Source organism: Cibotium barometz, chromosome 11 (genome assembly GCF_041138505.1).
Source record: "Cibotium barometz isolate CiBa-2024 chromosome 11, ASM4113850v1, whole genome shotgun sequence".
Taxonomy (NCBI): domain Eukaryota; kingdom Viridiplantae; phylum Streptophyta; class Polypodiopsida; order Cyatheales; family Cibotiaceae; genus Cibotium; species Cibotium barometz.
Genome location: NC_141056.1, coordinates 54393839 through 54405448, shown reverse-complemented (window position 1 = coordinate 54405448; position 11610 = coordinate 54393839). Strand labels below are relative to the sequence as shown.

The 11610-nt window shown below is 39.8% G+C and overlaps 1 pseudogene; it reads left to right on the top strand.

Moving 5' to 3' along the window:
• Window positions 1–6559: 6559 nt before the first annotated feature.
• On the top strand, window positions 6560–7718 carry LOC147634341 (uncharacterized; annotated as a pseudogene).
• The last annotated feature ends 3892 nt before the right edge of the window (window positions 7719–11610 follow it).

Below are 11610 nucleotides of genomic sequence, written 5' to 3'. Positions count from 1 at the left end.
CTCTTCTGCCTGCTTGAAAAATGCTTGCGTAATCTCCAAGTTGGCCTCTTGTTTTGGCACGCCTAACACGCTGCTGGTGTTCTTTAGCTTCAACTCTCGTTTGTATCTTCTTAAGCTCACATGTTTGTGAAGGCTGTATTTTGGGCAAAATGCAGCGTTCTGTGTTTCCAAAGGATGGTTCTGTGCGGGCCACTCGCAAATTGCAGCTTGTACATAGTGATGTATGTGGGCCTATGCAAACTCCGTCATTTGGTAAACACTTGTACTTCGTGACTTTCATTGATGATTACTCAAAGCATGCATGGGTATATCCACTGAAGGCAAAGTCCGAAGTGTTTTTGTGCTTCAAACAGTTTTTTCTTATGGTTGAAAATGTATCCAATTGTACCGTGGGCACCCTCCGTACTGATCGAGGGGGGGAGTACATGTCTAAAGAGTTTGATGCATTTCTGGCTAGTCGTGGGATAAAACACCAATGTACAGTGCCGTATACCCCTCAGTAAAATGGTGTTGCTGAGAGGAAGAACAGGTCACTTATGGAGATGGCACGATGTATGGTCAAGAGCCAAGCTTTGCCACATGCGTTTTGGCTTGAGGCTATCATGTGTGCTGCATATGTACTCAACAGGTGTCCCACTAAGGCCTTGCAGTCTATTACTCCATATGAAGCTTGGCATGGCAGGAAGCCTTCTATTGGTCACTTGCATGTCTTTGGTTGCTTGGCCTATGCTTTAGTGCCTGTGCAACAACGTAGAAAATTGGATGATAAGGCTGTCAAATGCATTTTTGTTGGTTACAGTGCTGAAAGCAAGGGTTACAGATTGTATCATCCGCAGTCAAAGCGTATCTTGATTAGTCGAGATGTTGTTTTTGTGGAAGATGCTGTGCAGCCCTTGTTATCATGTACCAAAGAGACAGGTGTGAGCTCACGGGATGTATTTGATACGTTGTTGCCTCTCTTTACAGGTGGGAATTCAAATGTAAGTCCTAATGAGGCAAATATTCAGCCTATGCAGATTTCAAACGACATCATAGATCAGCCTATTTCTGATGCAGATTTACAGGATGTAATTCATGAGGATAGGGCTGAAAATGAGCAGGCTAGAGGTATGCCAAAATGGCTGGTGCAAACCTTGCGTGATAGTAAGATTGATGCACCTATGACTATCATACTCGTTCAGGTTTTCAGCATGCCTCTTATGCATCAGATTGTTATGCTTTGGCTGTGTCTAGTATGTGTGAAGAGGAAGAACCTCTTTCATTTGATGAGGCACAAAATTCAAAAAATTGGTTGGCTGCAATGCAAAGTGAATATGATGCTATAATGAAGAATGGTATATGGTCTTTGTGTGATTTGCCTATTGGTAAAAAGGCCATTGGATGTAAGTGGGTTTTTAAGTTGAAACGAAAGCCAGATGGCAATGTTGATCGCTATAAGGCTAGACTTGTTGCAAAGGGTTATGCTCAAGAAAAGGGCATTGATTTTGATGAGACCTTTGCTCCCACTTGTCGTATGACTACCATTCGTAGCATTTGTGCATTGGCAGCTCATAATGGTTGGAATGTACATCAGCTGGACATAAAGACTGCGTTCTAGGATGGAGATTTGCATGAGGAGGTGTATGTATCACAGCCTCGTGGTTTTGTTCAAAGAGGGCAGGAAAACAAAGTGTGCAGGTTGAAAAAGGCTTTATATGGTTTAAAGCAAGCTCCACGAGCTTGGTATGAAAAGATACATGCATATTTGACTGCACATGGGTTTCAGAATAGTCCAACAGAAAGCACTTTGTATGTTAAACGTGTGGATGGTGTACATCTAATCATTGCTCTGTATGTCGATGACATGCTGCTCACAGGACCAAATGAGAGTCATATTGCTGATTTTAAGGCTGATTTGAATGCCTCTTTTGAGATGTCAGATTTGGGGCATTTGCATCATTATTTGGGGATACAATTTAAGCAGTGTGATGGAGGTATTGCTTTGTTTCAGACAAAGTATATTGAGACATTGCTGCGGAGATTTGGCCTTGAAGACTGCAAGCCTATTGCTACTCCAATGGAGACAGGTTTAAAGTTGAGTCTTCATGATGTTGGAGATCACTTTGATGTCACACTCTATCAGACAGCTATTGGTTGCCTCATTTATGCATGCAGTACGAGGCCAGACATTCAGTTTGCACTCTCACAGGTGAGCAGGTTTATGCATAGCCCAGGGTCTCAGCATTGGAAGGCAGTTAAACGCATCTTTCGCTACTTGAGTGGCACCATACATCTTGGGTTGTTTTATCCCAAGGGGGGATCGTTGCCGCTAGATTTACATGCTTTTTCGGACTCAGATTGGGCTGGTTGCTATGACACAAGAGTGTCCACAAGTGGTTTTTGTTTCATGCTCGGTAGCTCATGCATATCTTGGTTGAGCAAGAAGCAACCTACTGTGGCCACTTCTAGTTGTGAAGCTGAGTATAGGGTAGCTTTCACAGCTACAGTTGAGTGTGTGTGGCTCAGACGGCTTATGGCTGACTTGGGTGTTGGATATGAGTCTGCCACCTCTATCTTCACTGACAGTCAGAGTACATTGACACAATCTAATACACTTTGTGTTATGTGCATTCTTGCTTCTTCTTCTCCAAGCTTTGTGTGCTTTCCTGCAACCCTAATTCTGCTTTCTTGCAACCCTAATTCCAACAATATCCTCTTCGTAATCCCCACACGCACTATGTGACTCACAACCCATCTGGTTTAAAAGGGTAGCCCTCGGATGCGGAGGTTGTGGTCCTAGCACTAGCGGCGGTGGTAATGGCACAGAGTGGACTAAATTTGGGTTCCTTGGAACTATGTGTTGTGAGACGGTTGCTCGACAGGTGGTGCAGGCGTCAGTGTGGGTACTTGAGGTGTGTTTGACCAGGCTAGTGGTGCCTAATTTGCTAACATTCGCTTAAGTACTAGGCAATCCTTAGATTGATGGCCATACTTACCACATGTATAATTTCCCTCATGAAGAAGGCGCCTATTTCACATGTGTGGGAGAGTTTTAAACTCCCAAAAATAATGAGATATTTTTATCTCTCGTCTCTCCTGTTTCAACTAGATTCAAAAAGTGGACTAAACTGACCCAAAAATGGTCAAAAATCGACCAAACTGATCTGGATAATTCTAGAACCAGTTTGCTTGGTTAGAGGCTCACTTTTTCCCATAAATAGAAGCCTCCCCCTTTATTGAAGCTTAATAGTGTTTTTTGCATTATTACCCTGCTTCTCCCAAGAGCCAAAAACTGTGAATTTACTCATAATTCATTAGTTTTTTAGTTTTTGACCTTTCCCTCTTCTAAAGATTGGTGGCCACTCTTGTTTCAAACAAGAGTAGATCCCTCAAACCATCAAGCAAAAGGAAAGCTCTCAAATTCTCCTTGTAAGTTGGAGATTCTTCTCTTTTCTATTTCATTTTATGGGTTTTATGATTTTTGTCTTCTCTAAAATGAATATGATGTTATGCCTCATTGAAAAAAAAGGCATTTCCTCTCTCTTCTTTAGTAAATCCAACCATTCTTTATCCTAGATGAATGATTAATGGATAAAATCAAGTTTTTCATAATGTTTCTCTTAAATGAGTAGAAAATGTTTACATCAGAATGATTTAAATACTCTTGGTGAAATTCTAATTAATTTTAGAGAGTTAAAAATTAAAAAATGGTCAGCCATATAAAGGAGATTATGGTAAAATTTTCTAAAATTGTGTAAAATAAGTTTTACTTTTTTTTATTCAAAAAGAGTAATTCCCATCATATATGTATTCTTAAAGTGCTATTTTTCATCCTACGTATAGAAAAATGCATACTAAAAATATTTTGTTAAAAAAGTGTTACTTTCTTTAGAATTAAATTCTATGCATAGAAGGAAGCATATTGAAATTGTTATTTTGATTATAAAAGTGTTATTTTCATCATAAATGATTTCTATGCATAAATGGATGCATAAAAGAAATTCTTTTATATTAAAAGAATGATTTTCATCATAAATGATTTGTATGCATAAACATATGCATAAAAGATTTTTTTATATTAAAAGTGTGATTTTTATCATAAATGATTTTTATGCATAAATGGATGCATAAAAGAAATTCTTTTATATTAAAAGAGTGATTTTCATCATAAATGATTTGTATGCATAAAAGATTTTTATATATATTAAAAGTGTGATTTTCATCATAACTGGATTTTATGCATAGAAAGATGCATAAAGAATTTTATTTTTAATTCAAAAGAGTTATTTTCATCAATTTTGATTTTATGCATAAATAGATGCATAAAGAATTTTATTTTTTTTCCAAAAGAGTTATTCTTATCAATTTTGATTTTATGCATAAATAGATGCATAAAGAATTTTATTTTTATTCCAAAAGAGTTATTCTTATATCAATTTTGATTTTATGCATAAATAGATGCATAAAGAATTTTACTTTTAATCCAAAAGAGTTATTCTTGTCAATTTTGATTTTATGCATAGAAAAATGCATAAGGAAATCTATTTTTATTTCAAAAGAATTATTTTCATCAATTTTGACTTTCTGCATAAATAGATGCATAAAGAATTTTATTTTTAATTCAAAAGAGTTATTTTCATCAATTTTGATTTTATGCATAGAAAGATGCATAAAAGATTTATTTTTATTTCGAAAGTATTATTTTCATTGAAATTGAATTTATGCATAGATAGATGCATAAAAGATTTATTTTTATTTTGAAAGTGTTATTCTCATTAAAATGGAATTTGTGCATAGTAAAATGCATAAAAGGTTTATTTTTAATTCGAAAGTGTTATTTTCCTTAAGATTGAACTTATGCCTAAATAGATGCATAAAAGGATTTTTATAAAAGTGTTATTCCTACTAAAGTTGTCTTTATGCCTAATTAGATGCGTAAAGAATCTTTATATAAAAAAATTAAAATTCTCTTACATTCTATAAATAGATGTGATGAGATGTGATAGGAATCAGATAGATGTAAATGGATGGATGGAAGTGATATGAATCAGATAGATGTAAATGGATGGATGGAAGTGATATGAATCAGATAAATGAAAATGGATGAATGAATGTGATGTCATGTGAATTGGGATGTGAATGAATGGTATAGGATGTGAAGGAATGTGAATCGTGATATGAATGAATGATAAGGGATGTGAATGAATGACGGCATGTGAATCGTATGTGAATGGATGATGTGGTTTGATGTGTGAATAATGTAGGTTAATGTAGATTGATGTATGGATGATGTGGTTTGATGTGTGAATGATGTAGGTTAATGTAGATTGATGTATGGATGATGTGGTTTGATGTGTGAATTATGTGGGTTTGATGTGTGAATTATGTGGGTTGATGTAGATGGATGATGTGGATGTGAATGTATGAATGTGGATGTGGATGTGGATGTATGGATGTGGATGTGGATGTGGATGTATGGATGTGGATGTATGAATGTGGATGTGAAAATGGATGTATGGATGTGGATGTATGAATGTAGATGTATGAATGTGGATGTGGATGTGGATGTATGAATGTGGACGTGGATGTGGATGTATGAATGTGGACGTGGATATGGATGTATGAATGTGGATGTGAAAATGGATGTATGGATGTGGAAATGGATGTGGATATGGATGTGTATGTATGAATGTGGATGCGGATGTGGAAGTGGATGTATGGATGTGGATGATGAATGTGGATGTGTATGTAGAATAATGAATGCGAATGTGTATGTGAAAAATGATGTGACGTCGATATGAGTGAATGGATGAGATGTGATGACATGTGAATTGGGATGTGAATAAATGATATGTGATGTGAATGAATATGAGGTGATGAGATGGAAAATGATGTGATTAGATGACAATGAGTACACATATGAATGGAATGTGGAATAAGTAATGTGGACTGATGAGGGATAATGTGGAAAGACGAGAGTTTATTATAGAAGCTGTATTTGTGACCTGTTTGTAGATGACTGTTTTATGTCAAGAATACTGGGGAAGCATTTTGACCGTCTTGTGATTAAGGTCGTGGAGACCTAAGTGATAAAGTTGCAACAGCTGATGACGGAGAGTCAACGGAGGACATCTCGCGTAGTAGCATGGTCGGCCGAGGTCTTGACCAGCCTCGGTTTGATTTAAATGGTGAGCTTCCGGTACGATGGATGAGGGACCAAGGAAGCGGCCTATGAGTGAAGCGCTAGGTGACCTGCGATCCCAGAGGGTGCTGACGGTGCTCGGGCTCTGGGTCGCCGAAGATACCCACACGTTGTCGTGCCATGGCACGTCTATGGTGTGAAACCATGCATATGAGGCCATTAAATGCAAATCCAGATGCATGGGATTAAATGCCTTGACTTGAGTCATTATATGATGCCTAAGTACATATGTTCATATTGTAAATGAGGTTCAATAAGACGAGCTAAGGCTGAGCCAGGTCTCGAAGCCTCTGTACATGAGTGTGGTGTGAATTATGGAGTTTTATGCTTATGGTAGACCTTGTAGTAGGGCATTGTCGGCATTGGCTAGTACGATCGCAGCTTTTCTTACTCTCGGATGATCCCCTCATCTACAACGTTTCTGTCTGCAGCGGCCAAATCCAAGGTCACATCCAGAGATTAATAATGCCTAAAGATAAAAGCAACCGCAGTTCAGCATCACAGAAAAGCAGATATCATGCTTACAAGCCACACTCAAGCCATGGTAAGGGACATGACTTGATAGAAGGGGATTCTTCACAAGGTTCCGCAGGGAAAAAGGATTGGGAGGATGCAACTTGTCCGATTTGCATGGATTTTCCGCATAATGCTATCCTCCTTTTCTATTCCTCATATGATAAGGGCTGTCGCCCATACATGTGTAACACCAGCTACCGGCATTCTAATTGTCTTGATCAGTATCGAAAGGCCTATCTGGGAATACAGAAAACTTGTTTTTCGAGAGAGCTAGTGCCTGAAAGTTCCTCTGACCAAGCTCTAGATGCAAGGGTTGGGAGATTGTTGAACACCACCAATACTGAATCTGTTAGGATGGCTCAAACAAGTGGAAGGAATGTAGCCATCAATGGACTAGGAGGAGCTACAGCCATGCAAGGTTTGGATCTCGAGCCAGCATCAGTGGATGAGGGTGAGAGTGCAGATGAACCTGAACAGTCTGGAGCATCTTCATCCTTTGTAAAAGGTGACATGGAGGGTCTATTTTGTTCTCTTTGCAGAGGCAAAGTGAAAGGATGGAAAGTAGTGAATTCAGCCAGGGAACATCTAAATCACAAGGCCAGGAACTGTGCACAAGAGTTCTGTTCATTCAAAGGTACTTTATGAGGAGCTTCGTGTCCATGCTAGACGTGAACATCCATTGGCTCGGCCTTCTGAAGTTGACCCAGTTCGTCAAAGCGGCTGGAGACGTATACGCAAGGTGGTGGCTTGCGTGGCAAAAATACGAAGGATTTTTTTTAAAAGGGAATATCCGAATATTAAGCATAAAAAAAGGAGGTGCAGCGTATTTTCAATTTTGGAAATCCGTGTTTTTGGCTGCAAAAGGAAATGGGGACCGAATTCCCTGCGGGAAATAGAAGAAAAACCAGGCAAACGGCGCATATTGAGGGAGAGGGGTGTAAAAAACATAACCAGAGCTGAAATCTACCAGAGATTCAAAGATCGTGATGAGGGCTACTGTAAAGGGCATCTTGGGGTTTGAATTAAAGAGAAAATGAAGCACTATCCAATGGCATGATCTTCAAAAATCTCACAGTATACAAGGGAAATGATGTCAAAAACTTTACGAATGCTGATTTTGGCGCATACTGCAGTGAAGCAGAATATGGGAAAAGCGAAATTCATGAATTCGCTTCTTTTTTTATTACTCTGAGGTTTTCATGAGATCAAGAGACATCTTGAAATGATGGAGTTGGCAATATATGAAATATGTGATGTGAATGGTCACATGTATATGGAAATCTTTTGTAGATTGTGTTATGCCTACATGTGATATGTTTGAGGCATTTGGAAAAAGAGTCAGGAGATCTATGCTTGGAACTGGTCATGCTCTTGACACATAATTTATGTGCAATCATCAAGCTGAATTTGGGAATGTTTTGAAGTGAATTGGCACATGTACATGTCAACCGAAATTGAGATGTCACATGCCATTTGAAGAGATAGGGATTGGAAGCTACTCTCACAGCGAGAAGTCTCGCACTTTCCCAGCGATACCACCCATGTCATGACAGCTTTGGTGAACCCGACATGAAACTGCTGGGGTGAGAGTGTGGTGAAATATAGAGGGAAGTTATGGCTGAGAATCCTGAGGGACAAGGGGTTCATTTTGACCCCGGGGTTATGCAAATGTTTCAAATGTTTACTATGTATATGCAACAACAGCAAGCTACTGAGAGGGGGCAAATTTCCATGACTAAAGCACTGCAGTCAATCGTGAAAAAGGTGGATCAATTTGATGGTAAGGACATCACAAAGTACCTGCGCAATTACACAAAGGAAATGGAGCTAAACAGGGTGAGTGAGGAGGATATGGTTCGAAGCTTTGAGCTGGTATGTGTTCCTGAAATAAGAGAGCGCATAAGAGGATTACAGGCATGGTGGCAGAAATTGGGAGGAGTTCAAGCTTGCTTTGAAGGATGATTATTTCATGGAGGATTCTGAGCGGGTGACCAAGCGAACTTTTTTGGAATGGGTCACAAAACCCAAAATGGGAATTTTCGCCACAGAGTTGCTAAGAGAGTTTGAGAAGCACTATGCCCAGCTGTCAAGGATAGAGCGCACAACCTTGGACAGGGAAAAAACAGAGCTCTTCTTACAAGCAGCTGGGAAAGATCTCCAAGAAAAATTGGAAATTCTCCTTGAGGATAAGGATACAGAGCAGGGACTAAAGAGTGATTGGAATGATGTCGAGGATGCGGTCACCATGTTAGCAAAGCGGCAGCAAAGAAGGGATAAAATGGTGATGAGCTCAGCAACTCCTATAACTGCTGTTACCCTTGAGAATCTACCAAAACCAGCTGCTGCAATCCCAAAGGTAGAAGGGCCGATGGATGAGCTTATTAAGGGCATGCGAGACCTAAAATTGAAGATGTCTAGGATTGAAGAAAAAGGGCTACCATTAGGGCAGGCTTCTATGCAAAGGCCTCAAAGCAAAGAAGGGTTTACATTCAGATGTATATGGTGTGATGACCCAGAACATGCAAAGAAAGACTGTGCTAGCTATAAAGAAACCCTCAGAAATCAACTTGTGTTTTTCAAAGATGGGAAAATCCACCTTACAGAGACTGGTCTTCCATTAAGCACAAACTTTGGAAAAGGAGGGATGAAAAAGCTGGTTGAAGACATGGTTGCTGGACATGCCATCTCTATGGTTGAGGCAGCAACCTATGGGTTAAAGGTTGGTCAATCAAAACAGGAATCTGAGAATGATAAAGACTATGAGAATGAAGATTTTTGGCCATCAACAATGGAGCTAATTGCTTCAAAGGTGGTGTCTAAACAGGCTTTGCATGAGGCAGGTGATTGTATACATCTTGAGACTGGCTGGGAAGAGCCTGTGGATTCTTTATCTGTTCATGCCTACATTACAAAATGCCAAAATAATGAGGCACAGGTAGAGGAAAAGCGTAAGAGGGAAAATGAGGAAGGAGGGTCATAAAAAAGGGTCACCCGTGGTAGTGAAAAGAAGGATCCTGGGCCGTCACATATGCCTTCACCGCATAGCAAACCTCCACAGGAAGTATCAATGGAAGAAGTGCCAGCAAAAATGAAGCATGAGAAGGAGAAGGGTAAAGGAAAAAGTCCACTCTACAAGCTTCAATATGATATTGAAGCCGCGACAGACCTCAAAAAGGTGCTTGAAGAGAGGATTCTAAACAGTAGGGTGGAATTTACACTAGGGGAAGTCTTGGGGATTGCAAAGAAAGAATTCCATGATGAGATAATTGATATTATACGAAGGAAAAGGCAGTCCATAATTGAATCTATTCCATCACAAGGGGAGACAAGCACTTCCAAGACTCATGGAGTACAGGTATAGCAAAAGGAAGAGAGAGAGAATGTGGTGGAATGTAATCACTTTGCTTAAGGGGCATCAAGTGCGCTTTGTGGATGAGGATGATGAAAAAGAAGTTCTTACAAAGAGTCATTACTCAGCCATTGGGCAAGGGCCACCACTGAAACCCTTGCCAAGATAGGTGATTTGGAAGAGCCGTATGTCGCTCTAATCGACCATGGGTCTGAAATAAATCTTATGGCTAAAAATCTCTACAACAAATGTAAGTGGCCAATGGATGTAGATCATGGGTGGATGATTAAAGCAGCTAATAACTCATCTGGAGAGCTCTATGCAGCCTATCCAAATGTAAGGGTAACTATAGGGGATGTGAAAGATGATCAGAACTTCTTTGTTCAGGAGATGTCATCGTATCCCCTCATCCTTGGGCAACCCTACATTACAGCTGTGAGGATGGAAACAAAAGTTTTGGATGATGGCTCGGCATATGCAAGAATAAGGAGTAAAGATGGCAAGAAAGCTGTTCAGTTCTTGACAGTTTGCATTAACCAAGGAACCGTGAGTCTCTTTGAGCACAGTCACTCCCAAAGATAAACAGAGAATTCATGAACTACAGGGAGATAAGGGATTTTGGCCAGGTGCCATTGTAAAGCGGGATTCCAATGGTACAAGGGAAAATGAGTTCTCGTAGGACTCAATCAATGTAAATAACTTTTCAGCAAATTTTCAGGGATTTTCTAGCTATGGGTCACTGGTTTTTGTAAAAAGCAAGGATTTGAAGCGTGGCATGCGTTGACATGTACAAAATGAACAAAAAAGTCTTGAGCAGTGTGGTCTTTTGGAGAAGAATGAGTTTATTTCAAGGGTGCTTGATGAGGTGTCATTTGTGGATACTATGGGTGTGCTTTCTGCTATGGAAAGAGCATGCTTACAGGGTGGGAATGAGATGATAGAGGTGTCATCTGTGGGGATGTATGATATAATTCGGGAATTTGAGGGGATGGAATATAAAAACATGAATTGTGAGATGGATGCTCATGTTGATACAAAGTATAAAACGGTTGCAAAGAAGGTGAAACCAGTTGCCTTGCCCTTGCCGCCAGGAAGCAAGGAGAAAATAGACAAAGCCTCTATGCAACCGAATCTCAAAGATCCGAAGAAAATTGGGCATCAGTTTACACAGGAAACCTTAAAAGAGCTGAAGATTGGTGAAAAGGATTTTCTGTTGCCAGTTAAAAAGGAATGCTTTGAGGAGATGCTTGTAAAACATGGGAAAGCCTTTGCTTTTCAGCCGCATGAGATAGGCTGTGTTGATCCAAGCGTAACAGCGCCAATGGTGATCTTCACTGTTCCACATGTGCCCTGGAACCTGCGGCGGCTGATTCCAGTACCAAAGGCTCTCTTGCCAAGGCTGATGGAATTACTAAAAGAAAAGATTAGGATGGGAATTTTGGAGCCATCATGCGCTCCATACTCCAACAGATGGTTTACCGTGCCAAAGAAAAATGGAACATTGTGCTTCATTCAGACATGCAACCTGTAAACAAGGTCACAATCAGGAATGTGGGAGCAGGTC